Raw genomic sequence first — 17,411 nt, forward strand, 5'->3', positions numbered from 1 at the left:
ATCAAAGTTTTAGATAAAAAAAAACTGTTATGATGTTAGCATGCTGAGTCCTACAGAGACATTATTCATAAAATACCAAAGCAAACAATTAATAAAGGTTTCCCTATTTCTTTGAGTGAAATGGTGAGTAACTCGTGGCTGCTTCTCAGGTAGAAGGGCTCCTTTGTTGATTCTGAGTTGTTGCAACACGAAATGCCCTTTTTGTACTTTTAAAACTATTCTTTTAAAAACTGAGCTGGAAGTTGCAATTGAACTTTTGGGAAGCCTTGATCTTGCCACCCCTAGCCCTAGAAACGCCTGGTTATTAGCGGAGGAGGAATGCATGGCTGCAGGCGGCCGAGACCTCTTGAAAGGTTGTACATGCAAGTAGGGTGTTATCGCTGCTCATTAGCGCAAGTTCTATATATTTAGAGATGGAGTAAATTCCTCTCCCTGTGGAAAAAAACAGGACCGCCCTGAGATAATCGGTGTTTACAAATATTTGGAAGAGTTTAACGTCTCCCATGGCGTGTTTCAGATTTCTCACCTTAACTGTGCCTGCTTGTGGGTCATCGCCATGCGGGTCTTGTCTAGACATCACTGCTTTGGGATTTTGACTCACTTGGACCAGGCCTCGTCAGCGTCCTGCCCTGGACAGACTCCGACAGACTTTGCCTCACTCAAAGTGACGTTCCGTGGCTTGCAGAACCTGCTGGCCGCCGCTGAGGGACTTGGGAAAACCCAACCCGAAGCTGAACTGTTCGTGAGCCGTGCAAATTGTGTTGATTCGAAACCACCATGGCGTGACTAAAGAGCACGCATCCGATCGTTCTTTGGCCTCTGTGGGTAGCAGTTGAATATGTGAATAGAGAGTGCAGTGCCACAGCTGGGAGGAATGAACACACCATTCCGTTTTGATTAGAGTGCAAAAGGCCGCTTTACTGGAAGTAAACTGGACCCCCAAAACTCATGTGATTGAGCCCACATTCTGTTGTCCCTGACAACTTGCTATCACTTTATCGTTATGCCATCCTCCCTCAATTCAAATATTCCCATCCCAACTTCCCACTCCCCAATGGTCCAGTCCTTGATGGGAAAGCCCAACTATCTGTTCGGATTAATATGTGTTTTTGCAATCCTCGTTTAGGAATCCTACATTTGTTTGTGATGCCTGCCCACCCTTGTACGAGGCCCATCTCCTTAAATCATCACTTCTTTCCAGTCTCCCTTACGCCTTCTTACAACCCCCCTCCACCCTCCCAGTTTTCCCTATACTCCTCTCTCTGTCTCACCCTTTCCCTGCCTTCCTCCACAGCAACTATGCCTAAACCGCATAAACAACCAATGCACAGAACATTAAAACACCCCCACCCAACAGAGTCCCGTAACCCTAGAATACCAGGAAGGGCGACGGGGTCGTGATCTCCCTGTGCGTGATGCGTGACATCATGGTGGCTTTACGTACCACGCCGTTCTTGTCCCTGCTCTCAACACCCCTGTGCCCCCTACTTGGGTGCCTGATTGGTTCTGATCAGAGCACGTGACAATGAAGAGAATACATCTTCATGGGTCTACAACAGCATTGTGAATGCAAGGATGTGCAGTCACCAAAATGTCTGGGGTCGAAGAACTGACCGTGCACAGCCTTGACCCCTTGTTCCACCCCGCAATAGCCTGGGGTTTTCTGCCGAAGAATTAAGGGGAAGAAAAGGAGCAGAAATAGTAGAAAGTAAGGGATTTTAGAAACCAATTTAAATTTGGTTCTTGTTGTTGCCATCATATCCCCTGAGACCAGGGTTTGCAAGAGCAGGACCAGGGATACCAGACAGAAACTCTGATGTAGCACCTTATACCCATGGCTACTACCAATAAACATCTGGGTTCAAGGCATTACATATGGAAATCTAATCACATCAGCTTTCAGCTGGCTGATTGTGCCATAATTTCACAGGACTTCATTTCGACAAAGAACTTCCCCAGCACTCAGTGAGCAATGCCCAAACTAGGAGAAGGGGAAACCCCTTTAAACAGTTTTGAGAACATGACAGTTAGGGTGGCATAGCTCGAGGTGTAGTCTACACTCCCCTCTCTCACCATCCCGATCTTCCCCTGACTGAGCACTGCATTAGGGGTGCACATTAACCTAGTTTATGTTAGGGGGGTAGATAGTAGCACAGCTTCCATTTGTCAATGGTCTTCTTGGCATTGGCTACACGGCTATATTTTTCTGTCTATATATTCTATATATTCTATATCAGTGATTCCCACCCTGTGGTCCGGGGACCGCTGGGGGTCCACAAAGCCTTCTCAAGGGGCCTTGACTGCTTAGAAAATTAAAAAATATTAACTGATTAGGTCTCCAGCTTTCAAAATGACTCAGTGGAGGGGGGTCCCCGGATTCCAATAATGATTCAGTGGGGGTCCCCCGGTTCCAGTAATGATAAAGTGGGGGTCTACAGAAGTCAAAAGGTTGGGAACCACTGTTCTATATATTCTCCGGATAACTTTGTGCACCAAAACTACAGGCCTGGTTAATGTAGTGAATTAGCAGAGTTTTTGGAAGGTAAGATTCCTTATATTTTTGTTGCCATTTTGTTGTCTTTGTCGCTCCTTTTTTTGAATAGCCAAACACCCTTGTACATAAAGGTTTTGGCACTATAGTTAATCTTTTTTTACATGACGATTAATGGAGCATCCCTGATCCAGGCTTCCATTTGCAATATACACTCACAAAGTACTTTGGGGTAACATTTGCAGAAAACTTGCCAGAAACATTTGACCCAGTTGAAAAGAAATATGAAGAAAATTAAACACTGTAGAAAAGTAGCCTCTTTCTAACATGGTTACCCCCACTTTTTGCCTGTTTGGCAGTGTGTTTGACTGTGTTCACTGGGATCATGCTAACCAGGATCCCAGTGATTATGCTCTCTCCTTTAACTTTGGTTGCTGGAACCTTTTCCCCCCCCACATTTGGCATACTGGTGCCCCCATGTAAGTTCCTACTATATGGTACCTAGGTTTACCAGGGCATTGGGGTGCCAGGGGATCCCTATGGACTGCAGCATGTATTATGCCACCCATAGGGAGCCAATGCAAAGTGTTCTGCAGGCCTGCTATTGCAGCCTGTGTGAAAGGGTGCATGCACTCTTTCACCACCAGGTCACTATAAGTCACCCCTATGGGAGGCCCTCCTAGCCCAGAGGGCAGGGTGCAAGTACCTGTGTGTGAGGGCACCCCTGCACTAGCAGAGGTGCCCCCACAAACTCCAGACCCATTTTCCTCGACTTTATGAGTGCGGGAGCACCATCTTATGCATGTACTGGACATAGGTCATTATCTATATCCAGTTACATAATGGTAACTCCGAACCTGGGCATGTTTGGTATCAAACATGTCAGAATCATACCCCAATGCTGTTGCAAGTACTGGGAGCATGATTCCATGCACTCTAGGAGCTCCCTACAGGACCCCCAGCATTGCTACCACCAGTCTTACAGGGTTTTCCAGGCAGCCCAAGCTGCTGCCACCCCTCAGACTGGTTTCTGCTCTCCTGCTGCTTGATCTGATCAAGTCCAGGAAGGCAGAACAAAGGATTTCCTTTGGGAGAGGAAGGTAACACGCTCTCCCTTTGGAAACAGGTGTGACTGGCTTGGGAGAGGTAGCCTCCCCAAGCCACTGGTATGCTTTATAGGGCACATTTGGTGCCCTCTGTGCATAAACCAGTCCACACCGGTTCAGAGACCCCCAGTACCTGCTCTGGCGTGAAACTGGACAATGGAACAGGGAGTGACCACTCCGCTGTCCATCACCACCCCAGAGGTGGTGCTTAGAGCTCCTCCAGAGGGTCCATGGGTTATGCCATCTAGTTTCCAAGGTTGGCAGGAAACTATGTGAGTATCTGAGTGGCTAGGCCTGGCAGGTGACGTCAGAGCCCCCTCCTGATAGGTGCTTGCCTGGCTAGGTGAACTATCCCCCTTTCAGGGCTATTTAGGGTCTCTCTCTCTTGGGTGGGTCCTCAGATTTGGCTTGCACGACTACAGCAGGATTCCTCTGCAACCTCCACTTCGACTTCTGGCCACTGGAACCGCGACTGGACCCTCCAGGAACCGACAACACTGCAATCAACGGAGAAGACTCTTCTGCAACTTTGTTTCCAAGGCTCTTGCCAGCTTTGCAACATTTGCCCGGCTGTGCATCCACTGAAGACAGCAAACTCTTCAGCCTGTACAAGAAGAAAAAGGAATCTCCCTTGGAGTGAAGGAGTCACTCCCCTGCATCCGCAGGCCCCTGCCTCAATGACGGCGTGGATCTCCCCTCATCTTGAGCTGCATGCTGCAATGACGGCGTGGGTCATGGGTGCTAGTCAAGAGTAGTCCTCTTGGTCCTCTCTGCCAGCTGTCCAACTTTGGTGGAGGTAAGCCCTTGCCTTCCCATGCAGGATAGTACCCCTATGCACCACATCTCTTGCAGCTGCCAAGGCTTGTTTGCATCTCCTCCAAGGGATCTTCAGGTGACGTGTAGCTACAGTCCCCAGCACTCCTTCCTGCCATGCACAGCTCTCTGCGTGGTTCTCCTGCGGCGTGGTATCCCTTCCTGACGTGCTATATGGGCTCCTTCCACGACTTCAGTGTCTCCATCCTGTGGGACTCCTGTGGGTGCTGCCTCCACTCCTGTGGACTCTCTGTGATGCTGAGGGTCCCCTGTGACTCCCTCTCCTGGGTTGAGTCCTCTCGGGCCTTGGTATTCCCCGGCAGCACCACTTTTCTACTAACCACAAGTTTGCCTTTGCCAAGGCTCGTTGGTTTAATTCCTGCACCGACACCCATCTGCAATCTTCACTACTGTGTGGGGCATCTTCTGCATCCATCAGGAACTCTTCTCTGGCTCCAGGGCTCCAGTGCTAACCTGCTCTTCTTCACCGTCGACCAACTCCTGCAAGTACAGCTGGGAGGGTTGTAGCGTCTACTCCACCTGGACTCCACTGACACTTTTGGACTTGGTCCCCTCTATCCACAGGTCTTGTTCTCCAGGAATCCACACCTGGTTTCTTGCAGTCTTGTCTGGGTGTCTTCTTTTCTTCTTTTCCTTCCTTTTGGGTGGTTTGGAGAAATTCCAGTGATTTCGCTGAAGCGTACTGTATTACATACCTCTGTGGTTTTCTAGTACTCCCAGCTCTCCTCTACACATTCCACTTACCTAGGTGGGGGTCCTGTGTGAGCATTCAATTTTTTAGTATATGGTTTGTGCTCCCATGGGACCACTATTGGTTATTGCTATTTGCACTGTTTTCTAACTTTTCCTATGTCTATTTCTGATTACTGGTGTATATATTTAGTGTATTACTTACCTCCTATTGGAGGGTTGCCCTTCTAGTATTTTGTGGTATTGTGTTCCAAAAATAAAGTACCTTTATGTTTGTACAACTGAGTGTTTTCTTTGATGTGTGTAAGTGCTGTGTGACTACAGTGGTATTGCATGAGCTTTGCATGTCTCCTCGATAAGCCTTGGTTGCTCATCCACAGCTACTTCTAGAGAGCCTGGCTTCTAGACACTGCCTACACTTCACTAAGAGGGGATACGTGATCTGGTATAAGGTGTAAGTACCTTAGGTACCCACCACACACCAGGCCAGTTTCCTCCAAACAGTATATAGAACAGCACCGACCAATATGCCTGCTGGTCAGACAAAATTGAAAAGGACAGTCTTGCATACGATAATGAATGTAATAGGAATATCAACAATTACTTGTTTCAGTTGATTTTATTGTATTTTAAAACTTTATACTGCTTCAAAATACATATCAAAATCTTGCATTGTAAAAATATAACTAGAAGAGAGGAAAAATAAACCTTACCACAACAAACCCCAGAACTTTCCAAAGTGGTATGGCACCAACATATTGTCAAAATATTGTCTCACATAAATATTCTGTCCTAAATATAGTTTAGAAAATCATCATTGCAATAGGAAATAAAACATCTACAATGAATTGGACAATATTTTTGTAACTCATATTTAGGACTCAATTGTTAGGTCAGCTGATATATCTATAGAAGATATTCTGACAAGTATTGCAGGAGCATCTGTCACACCACAACTGAATCAGGAAAAAAGGGTGATGGGGTTGAGCACCATGGAAGTTCTGGTCTAGCAAGGGCATGATTTGCCCTCTGGAAACAGGGGGAAGTTAGGCCAGACAGGACATGAATGAGTAGCACACTCAAGGAGCTCTAGAAAAGAAGAATGTTCACTTTAAAATGTGTAGTTGAAACTAAAAACATGATCCAGTGCACACATCATGAGTTGATACCACAATGAAGAAAGATAAGCATTAGGGAAATGTAAGAAACTGGGTTTCTGGTTGAGGTGGGTAGGATCTCTCATCAGGCAAGAAGCATAATCCTTGTCAGTGTGAACCACAAAAGTCACTAAATGAACCTGTGCTTAACCCTGTGGTAGCTTTTCACAAAAGTAGTCCACCTTAACTTAGAGACAATATGTAAAATACTTATGCAGCACACAAACAGTAGTAAAGTGAAAACACAACACAAGAAAAATCCCACACCAATTTAGAAAAATAGAGTAAATAAAAAAAAAATATTATGGTACAGAATCAACAAAAAGGTAACCAGTAGAACCAAAGATATGCGATTTCAACGTTTTAGGTAAGTATAGCGCCTAAAACACAAACTGCCACTCATGGGTATCTGGTCGTACAAGAACAGGCGGAAGTCACAAGTTCAAGCCGACTGTGATGGTGCATGGGTCAGATAAAGGGACCAGGATAGTCCAGCTAAAAAGTTACCTTCTCGCAGTCTGGCACGAAGTGTCCAGCTCATGGTAGAGGAAGCCGCAAGGAGAAGGGAGAGCATTTTGGAAGGTCATTGCTGTAGCAGAAAGAGCAAGCCTAGATCATCGCTGTAGAACAAAGATCCAGTTGGATGTCGCAGATGGCTGTTGTAACTTTGCAATGGCGGTCATCACAGGCTGTTGTTGCTGTAGTGCGAAGTGTGGAACTCATGTTGCTGGTCATCAATCCGGATCGCTGTAGCACAAAGAGTAGGTTTCATCGAAGTTTCTCACTGGCAGTCATCATAGGCAGCAGAGTCTTAGTGCAAAAGGGCCCATATGCAGTTGCAAACAGCCCAAAACGTCAGGATTTCTCAATTTCTTCACAGAGGAGTGCACGCTGATGCCAGCCAAGGGACTAGGACCTGGGGAAGCATCTCATGGGTATCAGGGACTCATTCTACCAGAGGTCAGCAGGGCTCAGGCAAGTCCAGTTGCAGGTCCATGCAAGTCCAGTGGCAAGGAGGCCTCAGAAGCTTGTTGTGTCCCTGTAGCTCAGAGCAGGAGGTCAGCCAACTGACACTTGGAATCAGTCAGGTGAGCCTGGTGTGAAGGGAGCAGGTGCAGTCTTCCTTCTCAGCGACCAGGGCAAGTCTCAAGCAGCAGGCAGTCCTCTGGAGAACAACAGAGGCCTCAAGCAGGAGTGCTGTCCTCTGATAGCAGCAAGGCAGTCCTCTGAAGAACAAGGCAAGACGTAACCAGCAGGGCAGTCCTCTAAGCAACACAGCAGTCCTTCACCTGTAGGCCACAGGTCCAGCAGTGTACTGAAGAGGTTGGACATCCAATACTTATAGCTGGTGCCAGCCTTTGAAGAGGGAGTGACATCCTGGCTACCCCTACAACTAGTTCTGGAAAGTTCCTTCCTTCCCCTATCAAGGCTACAAGTATTCTACGGTGACAAAAGACTGGTCTCAAGTGCGTTCGCTGGGGGCAGCCATTTGAAATGTAAGTGGGGCAGGGAACAGTTCTGTCCATCCATCCTGGAAGTATGGCCCATCTTGCTAACACCTAGTCCCCCTTTGTCTCACTGTCTGGAAGGAATATACAGAGGTCAACTGCCAAGCTGTTCAGTCATGTGACCCAGAACACAGACAGCAGGCACCAAAGGTCAGGACAAGAAAAATGTCAACTTTCTAAAAGTGGCCTTTTCAGAATTGTGACTTAAAATCTGACTTTACAATTGAAAATATCTTTACCTTACCATTCATTTGAGTCCAAACTTGACAGTTCTCTCTGTTAGCACTAGATGTAACAATGTAACCTAATATTATCCAATGGGAGAGATAGGATTTACAGTACTGAAAAACAATCACTACCAAGGCATGTAAAACTTAAAAACATCTGTCATACTTTTTAAAATATAATGAACCCTTCCCTGTTTTAGGCCTACCTAAGGGGTGACTTATCTGTATTAAAAAGGAAGGTTTAAGCCTGGCAAAACCTTTTGCAAGGTCGAACTCGCATTTTAAAACTGCACTACAGAGACCTACTTTAAAGTGCTACTTAATAGAGGGTGGCACATTGAGTGCTGCAAGCCCCCTATTAGCATTTAATTTACAGGCCAGGGGGACATGTAGTCTAGATACTATGGACTTTGCCAATCAGTTGTAGGCCAATTTTCTATAAGCACAAGCAGTTTAGCACCAGTTAGCAGAAGTAAAGTGCACATAGTCCTAATGCCAACAGAAACAAATTTCAGAAAACAATAGGGGACAAGGCAAAAAGTTTGGAGGTGTGGCCCTTGTAGGATGCTCGCTCTGTATATACTATATCAAAGTGAGATATAGTGTGCACAGAGTCCAGGGGTTCCCCATAGGCTTAACAGAGACTAAAATGGATAATACTGATGCTCTCTTTTGTGGTAGTGTGGTCGAGCAGTTAGGCTTATCAGAGGGTAGTGCAAAGCATTTGTGGTACACACACACAGAAAATAGAAGAATCACACAATGACAACTTCAGACCAATGGTTTTTATAAAGCAAACATGTGTTTCTTAATTTATTCTAGAACCACAAGATTCAGGTTGCAGGAAAGAACTTCAATAGATTTGTATTTACACATATATCAACAGTACTTTGTTTGAAATCGATAAGGTATACAGTTTTTGAAATATTGGCAATTATCTATTTTAAAAGTTGACAGTGCAATTATCAGAAACAGTTGCGGGGGGGAAGAAAAGTTAGACCATTTTACAGGTAAGTACTTGACTTACAGTTCCAGTCTCCAGGGGTTAGGAAGTCCACCACCAGCAACATGGGGCCGGCCAGGTGCAGAGGTCACATTTGAGGCAAATTTATCATTGGCTCCTATGAAGACTGGGGGCAATCGGAATTGGCCTGTCTGCAGGTAAGTACCCGCGACTTCGGGGGACAGACCTTGGGGGTTTAGAGGAGCATTCGGGGGGCCACATGTAGGCACCAAACATGCACCCTCAGCTTCACTGGGGCGGACGGGTACAGAGTGCAAACAAGGTGCTGGGTTTCCAATGCTGGTCTATGAGGGGAACCAGGGGATCACTCAAAGGTTGCAGGTTGGGTCCATGGGGTCGACTTGGACAAACCACAGGCTGAACAGGCAGGAGGGTCACCTGCTGAACGTAGTTGCACCGGAGGTCAGGTTCTCCAAGGCCTGGAAGCTTCGGGTGCAGTGGACTTTTAGGCGTCAGATATCTTCGTCCTGAGCTCTCACGGTCAGGGGTCCTCGGGTTTCCCTCTGCAGGTGTCATCATAGTGGGATGGAGAGGTCAACCCAGGGTGGGCACTTGCTCACCTGAGGACTCTCTCTCTAGTTGGTTGTGCCACCTGGTCACTGGCCACATGCATCGGGTGCAGAGTAGTCAGGACTCGCATATCCGGGGAGGCTCTGGAGTCTCTTAGTGTAGTTTCTTTGTGGACAGGGCTGCTGTCCTCTGGAGTTCTTGGTCCTGACAACTTGGGTTCGGGGAAGTCCTTAAATCCTGGATTTAGGGGCGTTACAGGGGTCGGAGGGCAGTCGCCAATGGCTACTGTCCCTGAGGGTGGAGCCACCCTCAGGGACAGTAGCCATTAGCTTCTTGTGTCCACTCCCTTTGGGGAGGGGGCAAAGACCTAATACTATTGTTCCCTGTCCACCAAACCAAGATAGAGGATTCTGCAGGGAGAGGGTCACCTCAGCTCTGGACACCTTAGAGGTGGTCCTAGCTCGGGTGGTCACTCCTCCCTGTTTTCCCTAATTTTCCTGCCGGACTTGCCACCAAAAGTGGGGCTTTGTCCGGGGGGGGGGGCAACTCCACTAGCTGGAGTGCCATGGGGCACTGTAACCTGAGGCTTGAGCCCTTGAGGCTCATCGTCAGGTGTTACAGTTCCTGCAGGGGGTTGATGTGAAGCACCTCCACCCATGACAGGCTTTGATTCTGGCCACAGAGAGCACAAAGGCTCTCACCCTATGTGGTCAGAAACTTGTCTGAAAGTGGCAAGCTGGCACAGACTGGTCAGTCCTGCACTAGTAGTTTGGGCTTAAATACAGGGGGGTATCTCTAAGATGCCCTCTGAGTGCATTTTTCAATAAATCCCACACTGGCATCAGTGTGGGTTTATTAATGCTGAGAAGTTTGATACCAAACTTCCTAATGTTCAGTGAAGCCATTGTGGAGCTGTGGAGTTTGTAATGACAAACTCTGAGACCATATACTCAATATGGCTACACTGCACTTACAATGTCTAAGAATGGACTTAGACACTGTAGTGGCATATTGCTCATGCAGCTATGCACTCACCTGTGGTATAGTGAACCCTGTCTTAGGGCTGTAATGCCTGCTAGAGGGGTGACTTACCTATGCCACAGACAGTGGTTTGTGGGCATGGCACCCTGAGAGGGGTGCCATGTCAACTTTGCCTTTTTCTCCTCACCAGCATGCACAAGCTGCAAGGGCAGTGTGCATGTGCTTGGTGAGGGGTCCCTCAGGGTGGCATAACACATGCTGCAGCCCCTGGGGACCTTCTCTGGCCACAGGGCCCTTGGTACCCGTGTACCTTTTACAAAAGACTTAACTGAGTGCCATGGGTGTGCCTATTGTGGAAACAAAGGTACATATTTTGGGAAAGAACACTGGTGCTGGGGCATGGTTAGCAGGATCCCAGCACACCTTCAATCAGAGTTTGCATCAATATCAGGCAAAAAGTAGGGGGTAACCATGTCAATAGTGGCACTTTCCTACAGCCCTACAGAGAGGGCCAAGTTCAACAGGCAAGACATAGGGTTATGAGTATTGTGAACAATAGAGAATAATTCAACATTACAGCTGTGTACTCAGTAGCACTGATTCAGTCGCTTACTACTTCTACGCTCTATACTAGCTCTAGCAAATTAGTAGCACATCAATAATAAAAAGCCTATTTTGATTTTCAAAGATGGTTCACACCCACATACCCTATTCAAGAAAAATAAGTTTGATTTACAGCTCACGATCTTAGTTATGTGTGCTCGTGATAAGCCTTGTTGTCAGCACTGCTGGCCAGGCAGCTAGTGAAAGCTGACGGCCTCCCCCAACCGTGTTTCTGTCCTTCTGTCACCTGGTGAGAAGCTCCTCTCTAAATTTTAGTTCCCTATTTCACATTTTTATAGATTGTTGCAGGCTTTGTTGGAGTCTTTTAGAAGAAGCATTCAATAAAGAATAACGAGACGTCCTTTCAGCTATGTTGAATTGATTATCATATGTGCATAAACAAACATTATGAATAGAATATGCATTTGATTTAATCACACAAATTCACTTTTAAAGAATTAACTAGCATATTTTATTCAGAGAAGGGGAACTCGGACCCTAAAAGGATAGTTAAACACTATATTTACAACAAAGTGACATGTCCCATGCAACCACTACCTTCACTGGGCCTGGATCTCTCTCTTCCTCACTGGGCTACCATAGTCTGTTCTGCAGTCGGTCACCATTTTGGTATTTGGAGACCCATCCCAAACTCGGGCCTCTTCTCCATTGCAGGCACTGGCAGCCAGGTCAGGCCTGCTGTGCTATTGCTGTGATGGATTGGGGTCGTTGTTAGTAACAATGATCTGGGTGGATGGAGAAGCACACAATAATTAGGTGTCCAGTGCCTTCTTTGATCAAACCATGTACTCTCAACAATCACTTTCAAAGATAACTTTTGATTGTGTAGTCTCCTCCGCCGGCATACTAAAGGTCTGCCCGAACTGAAATGAGGCGGACGTATGTTCAGTTTGGTGGAGAAGGTACCCTATAGCCTTAATGATAGAGTACCCGCTCCAACATTCTCTGAATCGGGCTATTAATCCAGCAACCACACTTTCAATTACAATAAAAGAAAGAATCAGAGATAGATCTGTTGGAGTTCTGGACTCTGTGGAATGTGTTGAGCCCAACTGTAAAAAGCAAACCAAACATCCTACAGTTTAGGAAATACCTGAAAATCAACCTATTCAAACTTGCATGCAATTCAGTTTCATGAAGTACAAAATCACCAACTGAAGAACATCAAATAAGGTTTTCATCCCACCAAATAAGATTCTGATTTTTCTCCATCCTTACTTGAAACTGACTTTTTTGGTTACCTTCAGCTCTTTAAAGTATCCAAAACGGGGTATGCAGTGGTTTATATACCGTTAAATATATAAATAACTAAGTCATCTGATACAAATCAAAGCCAGCTGAGTTTCAGATTGAAACAGTTACAGCACACCATTTTACAAAAGAAAAACGCTGTGATGTAAGGGCACGCTCTAAAGTGAAGGAACTACAAGTGCATAACTTCACTTGATACTTCCTCCCAGAAATGCTACTTTATACACGTTTGTATATTAGGGTTACACAGTCTGAGAGCCTTTCCCATACTGCTCACACGGACCACCGCCTACTCTTACAAAATTTAAAGAAAACTTGAATTTCTCTTTTTGTACTGCAGCACGTTTTCCTTAAAGGAAAACGGGTTGCATTACAAAAACATTGCTTTATTTAAAAAGCAATCAAGTCATGGTGGTCTGCTGACCCCAGCAGGCCATCATCCATGTAACTGTGGCCATTCCCAAATGGGTCGCAAATTGCGACCGACCTCATGAATATTAATGAGGCAGGTCCCTTCCTACCCATTTGGGAATCGCAAACAGTGCCTGAGATACTGTAGTAAATTGCAGTTTGTGATTTCCTAATAGCGAATTGCAAAAATTAGCTATTAGGAAACGCAAACCACTTTTTTACTACGTCTGGCTCTATATATCTTTACTGAAAGAGACTTAACATCAAAGGTGTACAGAGGCATATCGGAAAGAAAGCACAATGCTGTAGCTGCTGCTTCCAATTGACTCATTGGTTGGCTATCTTTCAAGACAGTGTGCACATTCTGGTCTCAAGCTATCTTTTCAGGGCTCTCCATGCTGTAGCTATTCCTCAGCACATCATTGTACATATTAAGCTGGCAGTTTCTCAGATGTCCAAATGGACTAGTGTACTAGTTAAAAAGTAACCCCATTCAACTGATGCACCCAAGATCACATAGGGCATCATTACAACCCTGGCGGTCTTCAGACCGCCATGGTCGTGGTGGCAGTCAGACCGCCGCCAATGTGGCAGTCTGTCAGCCACATTACGACCATGGTGTTCACGCCACGGTCGGACCGCCAGGACTGCCAGATCACGACTTTTCATCGGTCTGGCAAAGCTGGCTGTTCTAATCTGCCAGGGCAGCGCTGCAGCGTGGGATTACGAGTCCCTTCTCCAACGGCAATTACATGGTGGTAGCCCCACCATGTAAAAGCTGGTGGAGATGGGGTGCAGGGTGCCCCATGAGGGGGCCTGCACTGCCCATGCACTTGACATGGGCAGTGCAGGGTCCCCCTGGCCAGCCCTGTCACAATTTTCACTGTCTGCAAAGCAGACAGTGAAAATTGCGACTGGTGCTGGTGCACCCTATACACTACAGCATTGCCACCGGCTCTATTGTGAGCCGGCATCAATGTTGTAGGCTGTTTCGCGCTGGCCCAGTGTCCGCCCACTGACCCACTGGTAAACTCTTAATGGGGCTCGCAGGAAGAGGACCGCACTAGCGGTAACCTGACCGCGGGAGTTTGGCGGACGGCCTTTTCCATCTGCCAAACTCATAATGACCCCCATAGTGTGCAAGGTACTAGCCAGAATATTAACTAACTCTAGGCCTCGAAACTTGGCATCCTAGCCACACGTCCTATGGATAGTTGAGGGCAAAAACGGTTTAAAAATGAGCTTCAGGTTTTACTCTTTCCATTAAAGTTCCTTTGCTAATGAGAAGTTTTGATAGTAGCCCCATGTGACTGCTATTAAGTGACCCCGTAAGAATTGTCACAGAGGTGATGCATTGTGGTGAAGTCCAGTGACAGTAAACCGTTAAAAATGTATAGAGTGTCTCTGGAATTATTATTTTGTTGACAGCAGTTTTCATATGGTGTATAAGGCTCATACTTGAGCTTTGCTGATTTGCATTGAATTGGCCATGAGCATAAACCAAGCATTGGATACAGCCTCTGCAATGGTGGCTCTAGTAGAGGGCAAGTGGGGGTGAGGGCTGCCCATCGCTGTCTGGTGTGACCGGACCATTGCAAGGAGTCACATCATGTCCACAGTGAGAGGACCTGCTTGTCACTTACCGGTGCAGCATAGGGATATGTGATTTCAAATAAGGGACATTTATAACAGGGCTATTTATTGTTCCATGGTAACCAGCAGATTATACTGTGATCAGTCAATGAGGTGAGGTCCATTTCTGCCAGCAACTTTACAATGAAAGAAGGAGCAGCATAAAATGATTGCTATGCCATGTAGGATCCCCGTGTCCTTACAAATTACAGCACTAACTCTTTTTCTCTGGCTCTATTCCCTTCCTCACTTAACTGCATCTCCTCTGCATTCATGTTAGCTTCTGCAATGGTATATATCAACAGAACCACTATGAAGTGTTTGGCGCATTCACCTCAGTGTATTTAAAAAACTGACTAGATTACTTTCTTTTTTTCTCAATTCCATTTAGCACCACTGGAGACTTGGACACTGGCTTTGTACACTGTGTTCAGTAAATACAGATCACAGGTTATTTGAGACAAAGGGCCTGATTACAACTTTGGAGGAGGTGTTAATCCGTCCCAAAAGTGACGGTAAAGTGACGGATATACCACCAGCCGTATTACAAGTCCATTATATCCTATGGAACTCGTAATACGGCTGGTGGTATATCCGTCACTTTACCGTCACTTTTGGGACGGATTAACACCTCCTCCAAAGTTGTAATCAGGCCCAATATCTAAAAAAAGTACACAGTGAAAGTGAGGAACTACGGAAGACCATTTGCTTATAACACTGGCTTACTCAGACTTTAGATAGCTATTAAAGGCTGCGGTCAAAGTGCATTAAAAAAAGTATGGATGCTGTGATCCTGAGTGCAAGTGCGACATGGTCAGCAAGCATGGAGGTGGAATCATAAGTGTGGCTAAAATGAACAAAATATTTTGTGACTATTTTGATGATCTTTTACCATCAGGTAACTGCATATAAAATATTTTACATCTTAAATGAAAAATAAATGCAGGTTAAACTAATGAGTGGGAAATACACTATTTTATATTATGAAATCTCGGTTGATTAATGTGATCACTGCAGATATATGTGTGGGCAATCAGAGGCACATTGAATTGATTCCTGTTTGGTTAGCAAGGAATAGTAAGTAACTTGTGTGTTTTTATTGATAAGAGGTCACTGCCCGTCACAGAAAACACTGCTAATGTGTAAGTCACTATTTTAAATTAACATTACAAGTGGTATAAGAAAGGCTGCCACAAAATGCAGAAAAAATGTAAGTTGAAAACAAAAGTGTTTTCAAAGTGTAGGTTTTAGTAACATGCAGATTGCACCTAGTGCAAACGACTTTCTAACTGTCCATTAAAAGCACACACTTCACAGTTCAGCTTCACCTTAACAATACCTCTCAAAAAGAACAAATTGTTCACGTCAGGCTGCTTAAACTGAACACTATCAATAAACACCTATACCATTCCAGCAGCCTTTACATGCACAGGTTAACCAGTTGTACACCTTTACATTTCTTTGAGGCAAATGTCAACCTGGCAAAAATGCTGGTTTATAGTATACCTGTCTGTCCTTCCCTCTGGACCACGTCACAGGAGGCCCCCTCCTGTCTACTTCTGCTCTACCATCTCAACTGTTGAAGTTAACATTTGTCCTTTAGCACAAAGGGGGTCATTCCGACTCCCGCCGGCGGCGGTAACCGCACGCCCGGCGGGAGCCGCCAGAAGACCGTACCGCGGTCAAAAGACCGCAGCGGTCATTCTGAGTTTCCCGCTGGGCTGGCGGGCGACCGCCAGAAGGTCGCCCGCCAGCCCAGCGGGAAACCCCCTTCCATGAGGATGCCGGCTCCGAATGGAGCCGGCGGAGTGGAAGGGGTGCGACGGGTGCAGTTGCACCCGTCGCGATTTTCAGTGTCTGCTTGGCAGACACTGAAAATCATAGTGGGGCCCTGTTAGGGGGCCCCTGCAGTGCCCATGCCATTGGCATGGGCACTGCAGGGGCCCCCAGGGGCCCCACGACACGCGTTACCGCCATCCTGTTCCTGGCGGTGACAACCGCCAGGAACAGGATGGCGGTAAGGGGGTCGGAATCCCCATGGCGGCGCTGCAAGCAGGTGCGCCGTGGAGGATTCCCTGGGGCAGTGGGAAACCAGCGGGACACCGCCGGTTTCCCGTTTCTGACCGCGGCGGTACCGCCACGGTCAGAATGCCCATGGAAGCACCGCCAGCCTGTTGGCGGTGCTTCCGCGGTCGTTGGCCCTGGCGGTCAGAATGACCCCCAAAGTCTAGAATTACAGCCAAATGCCAACATGGAACTTTCCATCATGGTTAAAGGGCATTAGAGTAAAATCAAGGACAGTCCGTGTAAATTACAGATGGTTGGTCATCCTAAGATTTGGTGACCTAGCAACCAGTCTAAATAAGAAAGAGATTACTTTTAGCACTTCCTAAAAATGCTATAAAGATGCAGGGCAAAGGCTGCAGAAGTAGCTTAATGCTGAGGAAGAGCAAGAGAAGGAGGAAATCCTCAAAATTTCTTGAACTGACCTCCAACATCTAATAAAAGAGGCAGTGGATATTGCCTTGCATGGGCCCCATGATAAGAGTGAGGAGAGTCAGATGATGGCCAGGACAGCTCCCCAAAGTGAAAATATATCCAGGCAAGAATTGTTGACAAAAGCCACAGGAGGAAGAACACTTATATGTGCAATACAGAGCTACATCATTTTTGCAGCGTCTTCCGCAGTCTGGTACCTGTCAATGACTAAGCCACGCACAGAGCTGTAAATCACACGTCTTTATTCCTCTCCGTGTACTTGTGAACTCCCACATTCTAAACCAAGCTTTCATTACATTACATTCAAGCAATTATGTCACACTGATACAGAGTCGCTGGGAGCCAGAAAAATTCTGTTCTAAAACATGTAAGACACTACATCTTCCCCTTTGTTAAATTAAAAATTACATCTTTTTATAAAATCATTAGTCATACACACACATAAATATATAGAAACATATAAAGT

The sequence above is a fragment of the Pleurodeles waltl genome, chromosome 7 (assembly GCF_031143425.1).
Source record: "Pleurodeles waltl isolate 20211129_DDA chromosome 7, aPleWal1.hap1.20221129, whole genome shotgun sequence".
In the NCBI taxonomy this organism is placed as follows: Eukaryota; Metazoa; Chordata; class Amphibia; order Caudata; family Salamandridae; genus Pleurodeles; species Pleurodeles waltl.